Here is a 22228-nt window from a genome sequence, read left to right on the forward strand (position 1 = left end):
CCACAGGCTAATTGGTGACCTCAGATGACCCCAGGACCCCAAAAAATTAGCAGCGGTGACCTCGGATGACCCCACAGCCTAATTGGTGACCTCAGATGACCCCAGGACCCCAAAAAATTAGCAGCGGTGACCTCGGATGACCCCACAGGCTAATTGGTGACCTCAGATGACCCCAGGACCCCAAAAAATTAGCAGCGGTGACCTCGGATGACCCCACAGGCTAATTGGTGACCTCAGATGACCCCAGGACCCCAAAAAATTAGCAGCGGTGACCTCGGATGACCCCACAGGCTAATTGGTGACCTCAGATGACCCCAAAACCCCCAAAATTGAGGAGCGGTGACCTCGGATGACCCCACAGGCTAATTGGTGACCTCAGATGACCCCAGGACCCCAAAAAATTAGCAGCGGTGACCTCGGATGACCCCACAGGCTAATTGGTGACCTCAGATGACCCCAGGACCCCAAAAAATTAGCAGCGGTGACCTCGGATGACCCCACAGGCTAATTGGTGACCTCAGATGACCCCAGGACCCCAAAAAATTAGCAGCGGTGACCTCGGATGACCCCACAGGCTAATTGGTGACCTCAGATGACCCCAGGACCCCAAAAAAATTATCAGCGGTGACCTCGGATGACCCCACAGGCTAATTGGTGACCTCAGATGACCCCAGGACCCCCAAAATTGAGGAGCGGTGACCTGAAGTGTTTGGTTTACTTGGAGTTTCTTCTCTGTGGTGTTTATCATCTGTGATCACTCCACCTGTTGTGGTCACCTGCGGCCTGCTCTACAGTGCAGAGGTCTCCAGGGTCATTTCAGATTTTTTTTGCTCTTGTTCTTTTTTAAAGGTGTTGGGCTGGGATGAAACCAATTTAAGATTGTGTTTTCCATCGTCAGCTTTTACACTGTAGCTGAATGAAGCTTTCAGGCAAGATCTTTTGAGTGTAGCATTTAATGAGTAAGAAATGATACTTGCATGAATCTTACCTGATGATTCTTTCCAAAGAAAGTACAAAATAACTGAGTTAAGGTCAAAAATGGATAACAGGCACCAGCACATTTTTATTTCATGAAGGAGTAACAAGAGGCTGCTTGTTTTACCAAAAAAATTATTGTGAGGTACATATAAAACACCTTCCATCTGCACAACCTCCTTACATTGCAGAGTCTATGAAGCTTTTGCAGAGATCAGCCCCTTAACGATGTTGATTTCATCCAGTCCTTCAGCAGCAGACTGCAGGTCTCTCACAGCTGCACCCATCTTCTCCTTGTGTGTTGATTGAGTCCATTCAGCTTCCCTTGTGTCAGCATTCACCTCTTGGGTTTGGTTAATAAAGACTGTTACTGTTTGCTCACCTCAAGCCAAGCAGGAAACGATCTGCTCTGTAATTATCTTGGTGACACCGCATTAAAATACAAGACAAATAAGATTTCAGGCTAAGCCCTGCTTAGATGAAAAGTGCATCATACCCAGCTGGGCCATATTACTCCCGAATGCAACACTGCACATGTGTTTGTCATCTAATCAGCTCAGATTAGCAAATTGACCAGCTCACAGGGCAAAGGCACCTTACTCACTAACAGTTGCCTTAAGGAGGAAACCAGAAGGGAATACATTTCCTGATATTAATGCATATTGCTGGAGGAGCAGCAACATCTGCTTAGAGGCTCTGTGCCTTTCACAAGCAGCTGGGCCCCCTGAGGGAGACCCCTGTGAGTTCTTTAAAGTGGGATTCATCATTGCTTCAAGTATTTTAAGATATACTGCACCAGCTCTCATTAAAAATAAATAAATAAATAATTTTTTTAAAAAAAAAAGGAGAAAGAAAACTGGATGGAAAAACAAAAATAAAAAAATTTAAATTATTCCAAGAGGGGAGGAGAGAGACTGGTTACAAGGAAGAACAATGAGACAATGCACAAGCCAAATGTTCATTTCCAAACACCCAGGCATTTAACAGTACTATCTGAAGCCAAAAGAGCTCTGTTTCCAGCTTCTCCCTCCTTGCTCTACTGCGAGCCATGTCCTGATTAAGAATTATTCATAGCACAGGGAACAAAAAACGCAGAAGCCCAGAATGACCCAGTTTCTATTCAGGTACCAAAATACAGATACTTTCATTCTGTGTGAACGTGTAGAGAAAATACAGAACAAGCCCATCAGCATCCAGCAAACCCTCAGGGGTCCTGGGTGTGTGTGTGTGGGGGTGTCCTGTGGGGCAGGGAGGCTGGAGCAGCAGCGGGCACCCACCGGGCAAGAAATCCAGAGCTGGGACAGCGACCAGGGCTGGCCAGGGCCCTGAGGCCTCCAGACCCAGGTGCAGTGGGGAGCAGGGCTGAGGCCCAGCTGGGAGCCAAGGCAGGGATGAGGACATGCAGCCAGCCGAGCACAGGCACTGCACGGCTCAGGTGGAAGGGCAAACGCTGGGGCACAAATGCAGGGTCCAGCCAGGGGCAGAGGGTGCCACCCCCAGACACGGCTGCTTGGGGCAATCGGAGCCTCTTGGGGCACCTAGGGTCCTGATGCATCCCGAAAATAGTGCCTTATGCATAAATATGCATAAGTGATACAGAACATGGTCTTTCCTCTATCAAAATTAGCATAAACCAGGCACAACCTTAATAAAGACAATAAACAGTGTTGCAGCATTTTCAGGGTGCATATTAGAGAATGAGTAGATCCCTAAATGGTAGCATGCTTGCAATGCCCTACCATGAACGGTACCACAGGTCACATCCTACTCCCTTCAAACCAACAGCAGAACACATACCAACAGCACTGCAGCTGGTACGTGGCCATTTCAGAAAACACCATCAGCTTCGAGTTTTGGGTTCAGTCTCTATTCTGTGTTTAATAGGCCTGCTCATCCTGTTGGAAAAAATAATAATCTGCTGTAACTCCAACAAAACCAGTGGTCAGAGCAGAGCATCAGGTGGTGGTGATGAGCTTTATGAATTTGCCATACACTTATTGAGAAAGCAATGTCCAGGAAAGTGAAATACCAGGTCCCCAGCTAAACTGTGGGCAAATGAGGTAATACCAATGGTGTCAGTTTGGTTGAACAAAGAAATGTTGTTTGGGCCTTTATTTAATAGTTTAGTTACATAACAGACTGCTTCTCAATACCATTTTAAATAGACATTACCACTAGAGTTAATAAATTTAATGGCATTTTTATCCTCCAGCAACAGTATTATTTATCCTTAAAATATAAATGTTCTGTTTTTCTCTGACATCTCACATTTGTTTTTTCTAGAACCTGGCAATAAAATGTCTGGGAGAACCATGTACTTGTGAAAGGATGGAGCTGCAGATGAACACCTACCTGGTAGCAGGGAACAAGAAGCCATGCTGAGCTCCCAGCTGACAGTGCCTGTCAGTCTGCAAAAATGCTGTAAAATCCATAGAATCTAGAGAAGTCTCATCTTACCAAAATTTAATGGTTTGGTAATCCTAGTTGCTCCTCAGAGACTCTGGGTTTAGGCTGTATAAATATCTCAGCTTTCAGGATCTGGGGCTAAGATGAATTCCTCTGAAAAAAAAAAACATGGAAGTTGCAAGGGTGAAGGAAGAAACCTGAAATAAACAGCGGCAGAAGAGACATCGATAAGCAAGTTCAGTGGGAATTTTCAGTGTTGCTCTGTTTCCTACAAGTAACATAGCCATGTGAATGGAAGAACATTTCTTGAAGAAGTGGAGCATAACTTTCTTATTTAAAAGTATTGATGAACTGAAGTGGCAATATTCAAACCAGATTTTTCTCCTAGTGAGCAATTAATTACCAGCTGCCTCCTCAGAAAGAAGCGAAAGAGAGCTGATGCTGTCCCTGCATCCCTAGCTTGTTCCCTTCTTTGTGGGGCTATGGCCTCGGTGTGGTCCTAGAGCACACCAAAAGCTGCCCTGGACTCTGCCACCTTGTAACAGTTCCCAGAGGATGAGAATCGGTGATGACAACACCCATGTCCTTTCCTGCCTTGATACGACTTCAGAAGTTTCTTATGCATGTGGGATGCCTTTCAGATCTATCAGCACTATTGTAAGAAGTGGAAAATTCAGGCACACCATGGCATCTCCAACTAGAAAAACAGCTAGTTATCCTTCCCTGCTACCCCTGCGTCAGTAAAGCCACTACTCAAGCTTCAGTGTTTAGAGTAGTTTTTGCTACCCTTTGAATAGTTTGTTGAGAGCCAGGAGTTATTAAAGGATAAAATGAAATAAATGTGACATCAGCAGCTAAAGATTCAAACATCAGAGAGTGAATTTTACAAACTACTGAATGATGTTAAAAATAGTGACGTGGTTGGTTTCATAGCAGAAAACCTTTCTGACAAAAAATGTATCGATATATAGGATTAATTTCCAGAGGAAATGTCAGCAGCCCATTGAACAGTCAAACATAGACTTAGGGAAACATGAGAAATTCAGTGCAAGATGGAGGAAATACTTCTGAGATGACTTTCACTAAGTGTGTGCCATTTCTAACTTCAGTTAATGCTGAGTGCCATGGGAGTATAACTTCTGAGCAAGTTGTAATTAGAAAGCAAGGCAGGCCTCAGAAATTACTCTTATTTCAGCAGTTTCTAAGGGCACTTTTAATTGGCATTATTCAAATGCAAATGCCCCCAGATACGAGTAAGGATGTAGTCTTAAACTCTAAATTATTCCTAAATTATTCCAAGTTTCTCAGTGAGAGATTCTGTCAGTATGGGTTAGTTATCTCCTGCTGACCATTTAAAATAATAATAGCAACTTTGGTAAATTCTGAGCTAAGCTTTCTTGAAACTGATTTGCAGCAAAAAAGAGAGGAGGGAGTCAGCGAATCATCAGCAGAAAGACTGTTGGTAGGCAAAGCTTCAACACGTTCAGAAGATTGTGAGCACAGAGATATAAGTGTGTGTATCAATAAACACCTCCAAGAGAACCAACGAACACCCTTAGGGTTGGTGGTCTGGCTGGAGAAGGGGTTTGCAGACACAAGCAGACAGCTGTTGTTGGATCCCTCTCACATTTGAAACTGCCTGTCCTTGTGACTGAATATAATTCATCAAAGATGTCTAGCACTATCACCACTTGCTACGTTTAATCAAAATAGAGCATCCTCCCATTAGTCACTCATATCAAAAAGATAATAATACTTAAAAGAATTTTCCAGAGAGCTCTATTACTTAGATAGCTCTTAATATGACTGTTATGTTGGTTATTGCATCACAACATAGGATGCAATGACTTTGAGCAATGACTTTCTCTTATCTTATATTTGTGAAGCAAAATTGTTTCCTGATGTAAATTAGCAGCAGCGGGTTGTATGAAGCACAAAACCAATGTATGCTAGTAAAGTATTTATTTTATTAAGCTAAACAGACTCTGCCAGATGCATTCAATGACTAATACAACCCAGTGAGGATTTAAAAAAAAATGAAAAAAGAAAAAGTAAAAGTAAAAGTAAAAGCCCTTGTCTCCTAATCAGCTCAGTTTGGCAGTACTGAGGTTTCACCCTGGGTAGTAATACATACCACTGGAATGTGTCATTTCACAGAGAGATGTTGTAGAGGAAGCCAAAGAGGTGCGAGGCAGGCAGGACCTGTTATAATTCATACTTCATTGAAATTTAATTTGCAGATTGGCTGGTGTTTTCCAATTATCTGAAAATTGTCACATACTAAGTAGCAGCAGAACACACAGTACGTTACAAATAGTGTGCACCAACAAAGAACATATGCCTGTTTGTATTTCAGTACAAATCCAAACCTCTAACAGCTTGAAACAAAGCCCCCTTTGTGGCTTCATGGGCTGTAGATAAAGTTATTATGCTCTCAAAGCATGTTTTGAAATTTCCGACAGAGAGGAATTGGCATTGTCAGACTCGCTTGGGCCATCAAGTAAAAGTGAAGGCCGTACTTCTCCTGCTTTAGGCATTTATCAGCACAACGGGGTCACAAGGTCTGAGATGCAGCTCTTTTCCCTTAATTTGTTTTTCCTTTCGCCTTGGGATAAGCTCCCTTTTGAACACTGTTTGTTCCAGACAGGATCTCTGAAGCAAACTGCAAACAGAGCAGCCACCTGCAACAACTTTGTGCTATCTTAATATAGCACCGACAGCACAGGAGTTACAGCTCATCTATCCTTCTGAAGGCTGAAGAAACAGCTAAAACTTACAGGAAAAAAATGTTCAGCCTTTACATTAGGTTTTGGCAGCATTTTTAAGTAATCTCTGAATTTCTAAATAATAATAATAACAAAATGCAATGTTTTAAATGCTCAGTTCATACAGACTTCCAACTCCCTGGCCCCACTCCCCATCCTGTAGCTTACAAATCCTGCGGCTGGAAGTCACATCTATTCACAAAAGCTGCACCTTCCATGACCGGGATGCCTCTGTCTTATTTTTCATGGGAAAGCTTCTGCACTTGCAGAACACAGTCTGGGTCTCCCTCCAAGTCCCCCTTTCCCAAAGATGCTGCTTTGCTCTACCCTGTTAGCCACCATAAATGTCTCTTGCAGAAAAATGTGAATTTGATTACAATGCATCACAAAGACCTAGGAATATGAGTCAGTATGGTTCATCCCACTGCATCCAGCATCTCACAATGAAAATGACAAGGGGAATCACAACAGTGACCTTATTTTGGGCTCCAGAGTAAAAATAAATAAATAAAATTCTATGTTTCAAGTAAATGAGGGCTGAACTTCAGGTTTAACTCATCAGTGAGGTAATCACTACAAGCAAATATTGTTTTCAGGTCCAGACCTAAGTATCTCCAAAATACATGAATTTGTTATTTGGGTTCAGATATGCTTTCTCATGATTACTTGTGCATTGTAAATGTAAAGGATTACAAAATAATGTAATAAATAGGCACCTATGAGGTAGGTGTTTATTCTCAGTAGTCTCCCTGTAATGAGATGCCGTGCTCTTACTTCAAGGTCAACTGTTTGGTTCAGTGGTGTCAAGTGCCTTAGGAATGCCACCAACTAGGCACATTTATCAATAAAAATCAGGCAGTTGTACTGAGCAGTTTTTACGGTAGCTCTTCCAGAAAGCAAAGTTAACAGGGTGGCAATGGCGCCTGTATTCACGTCCCCCACCCATTTAAAAGATAACTACATTTCTACTTCACCACATTTAAAATACAAATGAATTTCAGATATTAGATTGAAATCCATGCACAATTATGAAAAAAATATGAGCCAAATGTCGTTATCACTATATTAGAAAACTGGAGTATCATTGCTTTGGTAACACAGCAGAAATGGACCTGTAATTGACACAGGACAGATAGCTGGAAAGGAAAATAATGAAGCTGCCCAGGGTGAATTTGAAGCAGCAAACTCTTTTAACTAAAGACAAAATAATTGGAAAGTTTTAGCTGAGAAATAATGGGAAAATGAACAGAAGCCTACCATAGAAATAGTTTGTGTAGGCTTAGATAAAAAATAGAGCAATTGAGACTTGAAGACAGCATTGGCAGTGATTATAAAAGTACATACAGAAAATTAGAGAAAATGACAAAATGTTATGCATAGATGCCGCCCTCTTTCAAGTCATCATTTTCTATAGAGTTGTTCAGAAACTCAAGTGCAAGTTGGGAAAAGGGGTGAAGAAATGAGACCGCACCATTTCAGAGGCAATTTTCCTTTACTGAAGAGTAAATCATCTCCAGATTGATGCTTTCCTGTGGTGCTGGGGTGCATAACCAGTTATCTGCACCATTCTGTTTCTTTGTTTGCCAGACCTTGGATGGAAATACAGGCACAAAGTCTGCACACGTGCATCACCACCGCTAAGCATGTGCATGACAAGTCACCAAGCACTGGACTTAGCACCCATACATAACAATGCTACTTGGTACCAAATGTGCATCGAGTACATTTTGCAGCCCAATCCTGATGGGCTTGTTGCATTGGTGCAGTTCAATGGAGCAGCTGATCTGGGTATAGGGATTGGCATTTCTCTCCAATCCTCAGTTAAAACTACTGTCTCCAGGAAGCTGCCAAGCAATCCGAAGGATTAGTTACATCACTAAATTAATCTTTTCTCTCTCTCTTTTTTTTTTTTTTCTTTTTTTTCCTCCTGGACACATTTCTGAGAAAGTAAGAGTACACCTCTGGGACAATATGTATGGCGTCTCTAAGCCTGTTACTGGGACCTGTAGGATTCACTCACACTGTCACCACTGTTATTTTGCTTATCACACCTCAGTCTTTCAGCCTCTTAAATCGTTGAAACAAACCAGAAAAAGCAGTAGAATCACGTAAGCAAAATAATGTTCTGTGCTCCACAGCAATTTTGCAAACTGTTTGCACAGATTTCAATGCCAAAACTGCATGAACGTTATAACTAAGGTGCCTTGGCAACAGTCCCACTTGTTAATAGGGTGGTTTGGTCATAGACCTCGTGCTTGGATCAGCATCATCACCCAATCTGTGACTTGACTGGGATGCAGAGTTGATTTCATTCTCCCTACAAGCATTCCTTATTCAAGAGTAAACTATCACCTGATGTAAGAGAAAACAGCCTCAGATTCCCTGATCTCTCCTGGCTTCCTAAGGGGTCATTCAGCTGGTGTGAGGCTGCTCCAGGCACCCCCTGCTTCTGGGTTCACTTCACCAGTGAGAATGAAGTGGCCTGGGGCTACAGCTCCACCCTGTAACCACCACATTACACTCTCAGGAGATCTTCAAGCTGCTGTCACCTCCCCTGCACCCCTTCCCAAAGGCAGTCTATAAACGGGAAGAGCATATACAGCAACATTTAAAGAACGTAGTACCTTTAGCACATTGTGCGTGATGAACAACAATATGCCTAACTTCCTCATGAGAAACAGTTACAGTAGCAACATTTTTTAATCAGTTAATCCTAATGGTCCCAGCTTTCTGCAGATTGTCCAGTCTTTGCCTAGATTTTCATTTGTTCCAAATTTGATTTTCTATGAATTGGTGCAGATGTGCTTGCAGAGGGATTTTTCATTAATCTATGCAGCTAACTCACAGCTAAAATGTTGCTAGGAGTGCTACAGCCTTTTTAATAGACGATCCTTTCCTAAAAGATGCATTTAAAACCATCAGCAATATCCATGATCAAATATATAGAGTACACATATAGAATAGAAATATCCTTTCCTACAACAGTTAAAGAAGATCTCAGATGAATGTTTCTGAACTTGATAATATGCAGACGTGTCAGCAGCCTCCAGTATCTGTTCATTCAGTGTTAAAATTGATTGAAGATGGTTACTAATATCCATATCATTTGCTCCTCCCTATTCTCTCCACTCTTTTCAATATCCATTAAAATACTTCATATAAGACTTTTTCTTCATTGTTTCTACCCCAAGGTTAAATCTTTTTATTTTCACCCAGGAGCTGAAAATGGAGTTTTGAAATAAGCAGTGCTGGTTGAAGGATTGGAGCAAGGTTGGATGAACAATTAAGATAATGGCTGGACTATCCAGCTGAATAATCATTTAGATAATGATTGCTGTCTTGGAACATTTTATGAGGTATGGAATAAAAGGAAAATCAAAAGGAATTCCCTTTGAATAGATGTTTGGCATAGCTGAGTGCTGCTGCAGCATATCTGAATGATAAAGGATGTTCACTAAGACAAAGGCAGTATTCTTTGCTAGAGAAGAGGAGGATTTAATTTGTTGCTTTTCTTTCCTCTCCAGATTTGTATTACAAATGCCATGTGTTGCTTTCTTGGATGCTCAGCTATTGTTTGAAAGGATATGCTCCAAAAGAAAAATGAAGGACCAAATAGTGCTTTCACCTTTGTTGTGCCAGAGCACAGAGGTAGAAACAAGCTGCAGAGAGGATGTACTTGTGAAGTCCTTACAGGAGGAAACAATCTTTGTGCTGATTCTCTCCAAGGCAACGGATAACAGCTTGAGGCAGAAAGAATATGGGCTATAAGCTGTGTTTGATTACCTGGTTATCTGGGTGTGTAGACTTCCTGGGGCAGGTATAATACTATTGCATAGCCTCATTTGAATGTGCTAATCCAATAGTCTTTCATTCTCTGAGAAGTGGGATTCCAGAACCATTAACTACAATTTTCTCTGGGAGCCCAATTTTAACCTTTATGTTTCACTTCCAGCTGCTGTCAGACACTGAGGTGTCATAGACATGAATGCACTGAAAGCCTTAAGTATTTATTACCGTGGCACCACCTTTTGCAGCCCATCAGTCTTCTCAAGTTCATAGATTTTTATTTTATTTTTTACTTGGAATAACTTTTGATCCATATTGTGTATTGAATTAGTTGTAATTTGTTGGCTTTTTAAATAATAGCTTACTAATCAAATTCCTGGACTATGCTTGTTGATACAATAGGTTCAAATTTCCCATGCTTTAAAAATGTGTTATTTTGGACTGGAGGGAAGCAATCCATTCTTTTGCCCCAGTCTCCAGGAGAACCAGGCCCTCCCTTTTAGTTAACCTTAATGAGCCAGCAGTCTATCCCCAAAGCCCAAATAACATTTTTCTGAAATAGTTCAGGCAGAATGTATTGAACATGCATCCTTTGCAATATTGTTGCTAACAAAAGTAAATATTTCAAATGACCTTTGCCAGGCCCTATGCTTACCAGGGGTATTAATTAAATTTCCATAAAAACCTCCATAAGGGGTTCCATGAGGACCAGGAATAACCTCCCTCTGACATACCTAGCCTGTTTTGGGTGTCATTTAACTGACAGTACAAGCTGTTTGTGACCTGTCACCCTTTTCATTACTCAATCTAAAAACTGTGTTCTTGTCTTAAAACTCTAGACAGAATTGTAGACCTCTGGCTTAGCAGTAGCAATTTTCCATTTCACTCAGCGTGATGCAAACCATCAGACGCTGTGAAGGTGCTTAGACATCCACTTTAGCTGGCTGACATTGTGTTTCATGTGGTTCTGGGGAAGATTAAAAGAAAAAACACTTATACCAAATGATCTAACTATCAAGCTAAGATTGATTTTTCAGCAGTTTCATAAGTCCATTCTTTAGTGTTTGTCTATAACCTCATGATTTTGGATGAGACAGGTGACTCCTAAAGTGTCTGGAAGCATGCCATCCTTTTGACTGTAAGAGGTGTATTCTCTCCTACACGTCATTAACTTAGCCTATAAGCTCAATGTGCTACCTTTATTATTTCAGAAGGACTGAAAAAGGAGAAGAGAAAGCAGCAGCAACTATCTTTGGGTCCTCATGCCTCAGATGAGAATATTTTAATGTATACCTTTCAGTTGTTGGTAAGTGGCCTGACTTGGAAATGGCAAAATTTGAGAATTTAAGGTACAGGAAAGCGTACTCCTGTCACTGCTGCAATCTGAAATGAGAGATGCCTTTGTGAATGCCTTGCTCGTATTACGTGGCAGACTTTGTCCACTGGGCTGTACAGAACAGGATGCATGATTCTGTATTAACCTCATAAAGATATCTCTAAGTTTGCATTCGCAATGAAGTTTTAAACTCACAGCAGGCAGGAGCTGAGCATCTCGTCTAATTCATTAATCCAATGTTTTACATTTTTATTTGAAAAGCACTGTCAAAGCATGCTAAAATTGGATATAAAGAAAACAAAGGGTGGAAACAAAAGCTTAGAGAGACAGATAATCTACTTCAAGATACGAAGAAATTAAAATCTCCTGTGAATACTTTGGAGAGAAAAAAAATACTGGAGAGTTTAAATGACTAACTGAACCTAATTTATTTTGTTATCACTCTCAATAAGTTGAGAGATTTTTTGCCTTACTCTCTCTTCATGTATTTACAGAATACTCTTTGTGGCAATTTAAAGATACTTACATGTTCTTCTGAGAAGTCTGAATCATTGGCCTTTTTAACAATTATCCAGTTTATAAGAGAAAAGATTGAATCAGACCTCCACAGTAGGGAGTGACAAACGGAGTTTTCTCCTAAAACGATTCCTTGTTGAATCTTGTTGCAATAAAATTATGATTAAACCATAGCAACGAGGAGGCATATGTATATAGGGACTGCTATTTCACAGAAACGGAACTATTTTATTTTAGTATTTTATTTAAATTTATTTTATTTTCTCAGTATTTTATTTTGATCACAACTATCATACAAATGTTCTCCTGGATGACATCTTGGATCCAATAGGGAGATAATTGCAGATAGGTGCTAATGTCTTGTCAAAGTTATACAGATTCTTTTAGAAAAAGACATCTGGTTTAAATGTTCAATGCCAACTGAAATCTTATAACCAAAGGCAATAATTGTTTGCTGCTGATGTGCATCCATGAATAATTGACGGACTTGCCTTTCTTTAGCCCTACATTGGCTCCTGGGATTGAAGGAACCCAGGCTTTGCATTTATTAAATAGATCTAATCTTGTTTTTATTTAATTTCCATTTTTATTGCATTTCTCCTCTCTGTTCTCATTCATGTTAACATCCTTTCCCTATTGTTACAAACAAAGCTGTGTGTTTAACTGCACCAAAACAAAAAGGTGCTCTTGTTTCTATGCTTGCATTTCTTCAAGAAACACAAATTGGTGGGTTTCCAGGGGAATCTGTCTGAAATATCTGTAGAAGTGCTCTTCAAATGACAAAATGGCATTTAAGACAAATCACACTAGTCAGTAGGGTTTCTTTTCCTTGTAAGTGAAGAAAGTGAAAGGACTTGTTACAAGAAAATGTGTTACATTTCACATTGCATTTTGTTTGTTTGTTGTAGTTGTTTTTTAAATCAAGAAACTGTAAGTATGATAAGTTAAGTTTTCTTTTCTTTATGCAGACTTAGAATGTGCTACAGGCTAGCAAGCTGATGTTTTCCTTATGTCTATTAAATCCAATGTCCAAAGAAGTATGTTTATTCTTGAGATATCCTTATCAGAACCTCTGCATGTGAGTTTTAAGAGCATTTTACCTTATCAGTAGAGCAAGAGTCATTTTAGTATTCAATGAAAAGAAAGAGCCTGAAGATAATTTTGTTTACACACACAAACATACACACACGTAGAGAGAGATATAAAATATATGAATGTTATCTTTTATATCTGTTTAGTCTCAGACAAAGGTTGTTAACAGGTACCTGTCATTGTATGCACAGACCAAGTACAAATGCCAATACTGGAAGGAGTTTCACCCTTTCTAAACACACAGTACTAAAGAAACGACTCCTTATCTGGGCTTTCTCCTGCTTCCATTTAACTCAGCGTCAAAAGTGTCAAGAGGAAGAATATTAGATTCATTATACTCTTTAAAAATATGCAAAGTGCTATATACTTCAGCTGTTAACCAATGTTAAATGCAACTTAACAGACTAAATGAATGCAGCATGTAAAATTTATATACATCCTTGCAGTTCTTTAAGAATATGCTATACATTATTTAAAGAATAGTAACGGTAGACCTTTGGTAGCCATGCAGAATGAGGGATTAATTATCTGGGACTAGAAAATAGCTGAATATGCCAACACAGCTTTCTTACCCTTTTTGAGCCGTAATTTAAGAAAAGTTTTCTACATCATGTTTGAAACCTTTTTTTACAAGTAGTCAGCACTCCCTTAGAAATCCAGAAAAGAAAAAGCTCTAGAGAATAAATGGATTAAGACCAAAAAAAAAAAAAAGTTTTCTTTCTCTACCTTATCCCCCTTTCTATTTTATAAATGATCAGTTCCAGATATAAGAAATAGATATACAATTCTTTGTTAAAGCAGAATGAAATAAATACTTGGGATTTTTTCCTTGTTTGTATGCAATTTGCAGGTAAAATAGAAGATACAGAAGCTCTGTACATCACAGTAAGCTGCTGGTGACTACTTCATCAAATACTCAATAGAGCCATCTTTATAGAAGATGTTGAAAAGGACTCTGCTCAAAATCACCTATAATGCGATGGTTGGGATATTCCCTTTTAGTATTGGACCCATTGGTTCAAATCGCTGCTCCTGACCAGGTAAGGAAGGGATATCAAAATATCAGATTAGTATTCTGGCACACAGAGAGGAGTAACACTGTCTTCTATCTAATTTTTGAGGAGGGATGGGTACCACTTACTTACCTAACTGCATGCAGGAAAGGAAGCCTAAGATAATAAAACAGCACAGACACAGAAACAGTCACAGTGGAATAACAGAAAAATTAAGTGTTCATGCCCTTGATCAAAGAGAGGCATAACAGCATGAAAACAGATATAAACTACCTTGCATTTGCCAAATTTATCACAGGAAAATAGCATGCACATTGAAGGTTATCACAAAACCAGCTGCTTTAGCTACATCAACAGCAAGTTACCTCCTGGTAACTCTTTGTATCTCAAAGCCTTACCTCCTTTCCTGGGTATGATTTAAGCCACAGCCTCTCTTTAGGATTATAAGAGGCTGTCTCAGATACCTCTCTGCTCAATGCAACTGAGTTTTTTATTATGTATGCCAGTTATGTGTGCAAAATTTTCTTTTTGCTTTGTATGGGAGAGTCTAAGTGCTTTTTACAGAGGACAAGGCCTTTGTGGGGAGCAGCGAGAACTTTGCCTGCTTTTGAAGTAGGATACCGAGGCTCTGAAACTTCTATCTGTCCTACAAATACCAAACAGCCTATTTCCATTGTACATGCCATACCTACACAAAGACATTTGGCAACCTGTTTTTAAAATGCTGAATGTAAACACTTTATATTAAGGAAAAGTAGAAAACAATATTTTTGATGGAGGTTGTTTTGATCTGGGCTACTGCCTTGCTTAGCAGATCTGGAGCCTATTGATAGGAACACTCTGTCCTTGGGCTGATAACTGAACACATGACATTTTTGCTAATGCTGTTAATCTCGTTAGATACCTGCTCAGAAGTTTTTCCACAGCAAGAAGAGTCAGAGAGTAGAATGGGTATGGATTTTTTGTTAACTTGTGAGACATTTTCCCCATCTTTGGAGCATTCACAGACACCAAAATGAAACAGTTTATACTCTGCAAAACCCTGTAAGCCCAGCATATCTTACTACGTGAGGCAATTCCAACTCATTCAATGAAGTGAAGGCTACTTTCAATTTGTTAGAATGCTGCATAGATCGCTTTCTATAGAAGAATTTAGGTTATTTCGATAGATTGTTCACATCTAGCTGAGTTGTCACCATCTGTTCCACCTTACAATCACAAATGCAAGCAAACATTGTTCGCTGTTTCAGCTGGGGTATATTCTGTGTCCTGCATGGTACAAGACATACATCTTTTCTGGGGAGAATTTAGGCCCAAATTGGGAAAACTTTCCTATTCTGGTACTACAAATCCTTTGAAAAGACCATAGCAGGTTTAGATCAAAATGCAGTGTTTGTGATGAGCACTGCATAAGGACAACACGTATTGTTGAGCACTGGTCTTCTTGTGCGCCTGATACACCATAAAATCCACTGGTGAGGAAAACAATTCCAATGCAAAAAGCCTCAAAGGAGATGCTGTGACATACTCTCCTTGTCCTTTCTAATATTATAAAATTACACACGCACAAAAGAAATAGAATAATAACTCAGCATGCTGAGAATCTAAATAGTGCTCACTCTTTCTGAGACTGTGGTGCTTTAAAGAATTAACTTCAAAGCACCAGCCCAAGTTGATCTCAGCCCTTTTGTACCAGGGAAGCTGTGGCTTAACAGAATTGGCATCTGCATACATCAATACACGTTGCTCTTTAAAGGAGCAACTTTGAGATACATCTCTTTCAGGTCTTTTTAAAAAATTATAAATTATATATAAATTATAGTGAGTTCTCACTTTCCTGTTCATATCTTCTTTTTCCTAACGTTGCAGAAGTGTAGTATTAATCTCTAGCCCACTCTGCTTGTAAAAGGCAGCCTTACAAAATGATAGGTATGGGTCACACAGTAGTTGCACTTACTGAGCTGTCAATATTTAACTGTTAATTAGTTGCTAATGGTACAATTTGCCCTGACAATATTCCAGCAAAAGAAAATCTACTGTTTCGATACTCTTGACAATCTTATTTCTTGACATATTTAAGACCAGAGCAATGAAGTCTGTTATTATTTCTGTCTTCATTTCTTCACACAAAGATTTCCTTTGAGACAGTGAGGCGATGGGTAGTGGGAGACAAAGTCTCTCATCTATAGGATTCTAGCTTGAATTCAGACAGGGATGCTAGTAACCAGAAACCTATTATTTTCCATCACTAGATTTTAGTGTGTCTTGCAGTAGAACATGTTTATCACAAAAAACACCATTGCAATTGCTGTCTATCCTAGTCAGCTTACCTATGCTAGGTTACAAAATGTATTGCCTTGCCAGAATTGCAGGTTGCATTCAAGAAAAGATTGGGAGGGCCCTTTTCCTGTTACACTTCAGCCCATTTCTGGAACACAATAATTAGAGCTGGCTAAGAATAATAGGCATCAACAGAACAGCTTTTCGCTCTTGAACATTTTGCCTTTTTGATGGGAAAAGCTAGAGTAGTTTTCTGTGGCAGAGTTGTTGTTGATAATGACAAAATCTTCATTGTTAAAAAAAATGAATTCATTTGAATTCATTTATCTTTTTGCCTATCTTCTCTTTAAAACCTGTGGTTGGATACTGAGGAGGTGAAACACAACATTGTTCAGACCTGATAAAAATAGCACTAGAGTTATGAGTTACCTACTTAGTAAATCAAACTATCTCGCATTATCCTTTGGGACATCTGACATCTGCTGAATTTAGAGACATCCCTACACAGGGATCATCCCTACTGATTCCTTGAGCAAACAAGTTCTACATAGCTCTCCAAAGTTTATTAGAAAAGACCAAAACATATGAGAAGACTTCAATCTCCTGCAGTAGAATATGAAAAAAGCTGTAGACTAATGATGATGATGATCATAGGCTTCTGAAAGAGCCAACAGGATGGATTAGCTCATGAATTAGACATTTTAGCAGTTATGTGAAATAGATAAGTGTTATTAACTCTAAATTAGACAAGGATAAATGGAAGGGCCAAACTTCCATGACTTAGATCTTGGGAGTCTATTTCATAGCCAGGGCTTGATTCTGAGAGCAACTGGGTACACACAGAGCAACTGAAGATGTTAGGAACTGCAAGATGTTAATAGTTCTGCATACTGCTCAGCCAAGAGCTGGACAATTGTATGTAGAGCTCAGGTAATTTCTTAAAAATTGAACAATGTGCCTTGACAAAAACAGAACATAAGCTTAATTTCTTCATAAATTTCTAAAGCAATACAAACTATAGGAAATAAAAATGTAAAAGTTCACTATGGGCTCTACAGGTAGAAGAGGTATGAATTAAAGACATTATAGTATCATGAATATTTGTGTAAATGGATGTGGATGAAAAAGAAGATATAACCACATTTCTTATGACCATCATGAATACGCTATCTGGGTGACAACTGATTTTCTCATACTATAAATAGTACTGACATTTTTTGAATGATCGAATTTACACCTTATTCATTGCTGAATGTATTATCTGATGCAACCATGAGGACAGCAGGACTACAGCTGATCATGCACCCTATGGAAATAATTTTGTCTTTTGCTCATCAAACTCTAGAGACCTTCTATAGAGAAAAGGAAAGAAGGATGCCTTTGTAACAAACAAGTCTGCTAAAATGGACTCATTGAAATATCTATTTTCAATCTTAATCAGAAAGTTAACATGACAACCAGGCAAGATTTGGTTATAACTCCTAACAAAGCTCAGAAGCTAAATTTACTCTTACAGACACCACGAATCATCTGTAGCACAAGATTTAAGTACAGTTGGCTTTTATACAAGAATATTTTTTGTCAGTTCCACTAAACAATGTTACCTAACATATACATGTATATATATGTATGTATATATATATCTTACTCATTTCTGATTGCTATCTTATGCTTAATTACAGATTCCCTTCAAAGGTTTACTTTTCTTTCCTGTTGACTAAGGAAATAAACATACAATCTGGATGCGTCCTTAATCCTTATGGTCCTGCTATTCTCTGAGGCTGTTCCAAGCCCAGAGGTAAGTAGAAGCGAGCCATACAAATACTTCAACTCAGGAGATGCCTGTTTTTCCATCTTAAACTTAAGTAAATCAGGTCTTAGGCTACTGTAACAACTGAATCTTTTCAGATGAGATCACATACTGAAGACACCCTGATTTGCACAGTCATCAAGACACAAAATTTATGCATGAATGGGTATATTTGCCCCTGTGTCCTAAGCAGTGTTATTTTGCATTTTGTTCACACTCCTTCAATTTTTAATCTATATTGGAAACATTTTCTTATATTGCCTACTAACTTTTGTATAAGTTATACCCTCTGAGACACCAACTGGCTTTTTACTATTTTTTATTTTTATACTAAAACAATCTCAGTGACTATGTTCATGTAAAAGAGCTAAGCAGAGGCTCACCATACCTAACCCTAAGTGCCCTGCTATTGTCCAGGCCATAATCTCTACAATACAAGAGCTAAAACTATATTAATCTAGAGAAGATGGCACTCTCAGTTATCTCAACTCTTTACAGGGAATCCCATGGAGATGGGTTTAAGTTTCACCTCCTAAGAAGGAAAGGGCTGCAGGAAGGCTTCGATAGCAGAAATTTTAAGAACTTTATCTCTGCCTGTGCAAGCGCATGCTCCTAGAAGCAGATGCCTGCTTTAAGCAAACAATAGGAGGATTTGAAGCTCATTTTCTCACCCTTCAAGCAGAAGCTATAAGCACCAGGTTGTAAGTAAAAAAGAAGGGAAATGCACAACATTCCTCTGTGTTCAGTATGAAATCTCACCTGGCTTTCCTCTCTAAGAGTATTCATTTGATCAGTCTTTGCAGGTGTTATGGGGAAGGGAAGTTTTCATTGCTGAATCCTGCTAGAGATTAAGCACCACGCTGCTCACTAAAGAAAAGACTTATGTGTTGGCTCGTCAGATGAGTACTAAGGTATCAGAGCAGACAAGTAGGCCTTTGCAGGCTTAAATAGTCACTGAGAAGACTTTTGGGAATCTATATTTTGGATTTAGCCCTTAAAAAAAAATAGTTGAGCTTTGCCTACTCTGCTGTTATAAGAAAATTCACTAGTCACAGTTAAATGCAGTACCATATTTTCCTTAATGTGTATACATCAAAAGGAGTCAATAGGGCTTTCTCTTTTAATTGGGATCTGCATGTTGTTGATTGCTGATAAATTGGTTCCCCATATTCCGACAGAGACTTTTTTTGTATTGCTCAACTAGTCCAAAGTTATATAATGTAAATCTGAATTTCTGCATAGTGAGATGTATTTTTGAAATTGATTTTATATATTACAATAAGTTTTGGTAAATACTATAACACTTATCCTAGCATTCTGGTAACAGACTTCAGGAAAATTAATGTAGGTGGTTGTAGTTATATAGATTGCACACATCCTCATGAAAAGGGATCAAAAAGGTTACTTTCTGATGGTTGTTCTGTAATTTCTTAATGCTGTCTGGTTTCACCCAATGTCCTGTGAAGTACTATGCACACCACAGCAACTCTTCCCCTAACTAGTTCTACTTACTATCTTTTTGACTACTCTCTGCAAGCTGAGTCTGCAAAATCATCAAGGAATTTTCACATGGTTTTCCAAACAGCCCTACTGGCATGCTTGTGCTCAGGGAAAAAAAAAAAAAAAAAATCCGATCTCTCCAAGAGTATAATACAAGTGAATAAAGATGTCAAAACCAGAATTAAAGATACTAATTCACAAAACAGGAAGTCAATAGGTGACAAGGAATTAACTTTTTTCCCCCCCTAAATTTTTCTTTCTCTAACCCTAAACAACATGTGAACACAAACTCAGATTTTTATTCACATAAATCTGTCAATGATTGATAACTTTCAAAAAACTTCACAACAGTAGTATGAATAAATTCCTTGCACACATATACATTACTGTAGTCATGCACATGTTAAGAAAAGAAAGTAAAAGAGGAGTTTGAAGATTTTTGGTGACATCATTTTTATCCACTACAATTTGGCACAAAAGACTTTTCTTTTTTTGGCCTGTCCTGAGTCTGAGCTTTCCAAATATTGACAGCTTAGCTTTGGTTAGGAATTTCATGTCCTGTTCTAGTTGCTGGTAACTTTGCAGTCTTTCAGATTTCATATCAGTTATCTCTTCCTTCAACTTTAATTTACAGATTTGATTACTTTTTAAAATATTGGAATAAAGTGTATTTTCAACAGTTTGACTTATGTTTACTAAAGACATTTTTAAAGAGTTCTCTGCCTTGCTATATCTAACTAGGTAACATTTTATTTCTTAGTTTATATTTTGTACTCCAAATATCATTCTGTACTGTAACTCTAAAATGACTTGCTTTTAAATCCAAATCCAAGTCTGTTTGCTTGATAAATTTTTGGCACACAGATTAGTTACATACTACCCACATACAAGCTTGTTATAGGTAAGTCAAAAAAAGTAAAATTTAAAGGAAAAATGGATTTTTTTTTCAAGAAAGGTCTGATCATGTAAGTTTGTGTGCTGTGACTCAGGGTCACCTGAAGCTCAGAGCTTAAAGAACAGCCATTAGACAAGGAAAAATCCCAGATACTTCTAAAACCCACCCCAAACATTTAGGTTCAATCTCTCCTCTTCATTTTTCACGTTACTTCCTTGTGCCACAGTAAGTCCTTAAACTGACTTCTTTCTTGCTTTATTCATTGCCCAGCTGACCTTTTCTTGAAGAAAAGCAGTATATACCTGGTGAGTTTGACTGTGCCACCTTTAGTTAGATGTCATTTTGTCTCTCTCTCTCCACACCGGCCTGAGATAATCTGTGTCAGACACTTGAATTGGGGATATGAATTTATGAAGTTTGTTTTTTAAAAATGCATGCATACCATCAATGAACAGTAATTGCAATATGTAACTACACGCACAAACACAATTAGACCAGGCATTTGAATGTATAAATATTCCACTTGCTTATTCAGGAAAGGTTGCTCTAAGTGAATGTTAGTCAAATAATAGCACATTTGTTTTGCAAGTGCAATTATGTAATGAGTTTTGCTTCTCTGACTCATAAATACCCAGGTTTTGTTAGATGTTACAAGTCAAATAACGTTCATTTTATTCTCGGTCTACATAATCATAATATATATATTCTTGGTTTAGCGTCGAACATAGGATTAACTGATACACTTTGAAACACTGAGTTATAAAACAGCAACCTTTGCTTTTATATCTTTCTCTCTTTGTTTTCACTAATTATTATGTGAGAAAACTTGGCATCTCATATACTAGAGGACATGTCAATTCTGTTCTGTTATTGGTACACAAAAAAGCAGGTCTTTCTGCAGGGCCCCAGGGAATAGTGCTCTCAGCTCTGCACAGTGGACCAAATGTGTACTATTTTCTTGCATCAGAAAGTCCTCTCTACCTACTGAAGTGAGCTCAGACGGTCAGGTTCTGGAGAGCTCTATGTCAGTGCTTGCAATGTGCAAATCAGACTTTGTAATGCCAACTGGAAAAAAAAAAAAAAAAAGTCCAATTGCTTTAATTTTCACTACATTCCTGATATCAAAGCCAAGGACTGTAAAGAATTACATTCAATCCAACTGAGCTAGTGTCATAACCCCACCATTACAGGCATGTTGCCACCATTTAGAAAATATCAATGATTACATACATACTAAATTCAGTTAGTGAGACTAAGGAGGAAAAATTCTGCTTGGTATTGCAAGATATTTAGAAATCAAATTAGTTGCTTGAGTACAACTGTTTTTTTTTTTTGTTTTTTTTTTTTTTTTTCAGGCAAAAGAAATATGTTGTCCATGTGAATATTAAACCAAATTAGGAGTAGTTTAAAGTACATTCACAGGAGCAGTAACTGCAACAAAGCATCTGTACTGTATTCGTTTAAAAACGTATGACATAATGAATTAGAGAAAACCTGTCCATCTTTTGCTATGATAACCTTAGAAAGGTCAAGAATTTTATTCAGACTGGATTCAGCCTTAATGTAAATCCAGTCTGAAGGCACAGGATAATTTTAAATGAAAAACTAGCTGAATTCAGCTTTCTTGTCATTGTTGCAGCAAATCTGGCATTTTGCTGCCTTCAGTCACTGGTTTAAATTGGAAGCCTGGGAAGAATAAATTCGTCTAAAATCGGGCCAGATACAACTGTGAATCTAGTTTAACAAACGGAGAATGTCACAAAGGCAACAGCTTCCCTTTGCTCCCTCACATCTCCATTTTTATTTTTATTTAAAAAAAAAAAAAAAAGAATGGTTGGATGAGCTTTAGCAGTT

At 38.6% G+C, this 22228-nt stretch overlaps 1 long non-coding RNA gene across 1 annotated transcript in view; it reads right to left on the reverse strand.

Moving 5' to 3' along the window:
• Window positions 1-1043: 1043 nt before the first annotated feature.
• The window catches only part of LOC101790603 (uncharacterized), a 388896-nt gene continuing 367711 nt past the window's right edge, over window positions 1044-22228 (reverse strand). Inside the window, exons 11-12 of the long non-coding RNA XR_011809805.1 lie at window positions 3433-3534; window positions 1044-2870 (exon numbers count right to left, since the gene is read on the reverse strand). This is a non-coding gene — a long non-coding RNA (uncharacterized lncRNA). The remainder of the gene's footprint in view (window positions 2871-3432; window positions 3535-22228) is intronic.

This window comes from Anas platyrhynchos, chromosome 5 (genome assembly GCF_047663525.1).
Source record: "Anas platyrhynchos isolate ZD024472 breed Pekin duck chromosome 5, IASCAAS_PekinDuck_T2T, whole genome shotgun sequence".
Lineage (NCBI taxonomy): Eukaryota > Metazoa > Chordata > Aves > Anseriformes > Anatidae > Anas > Anas platyrhynchos.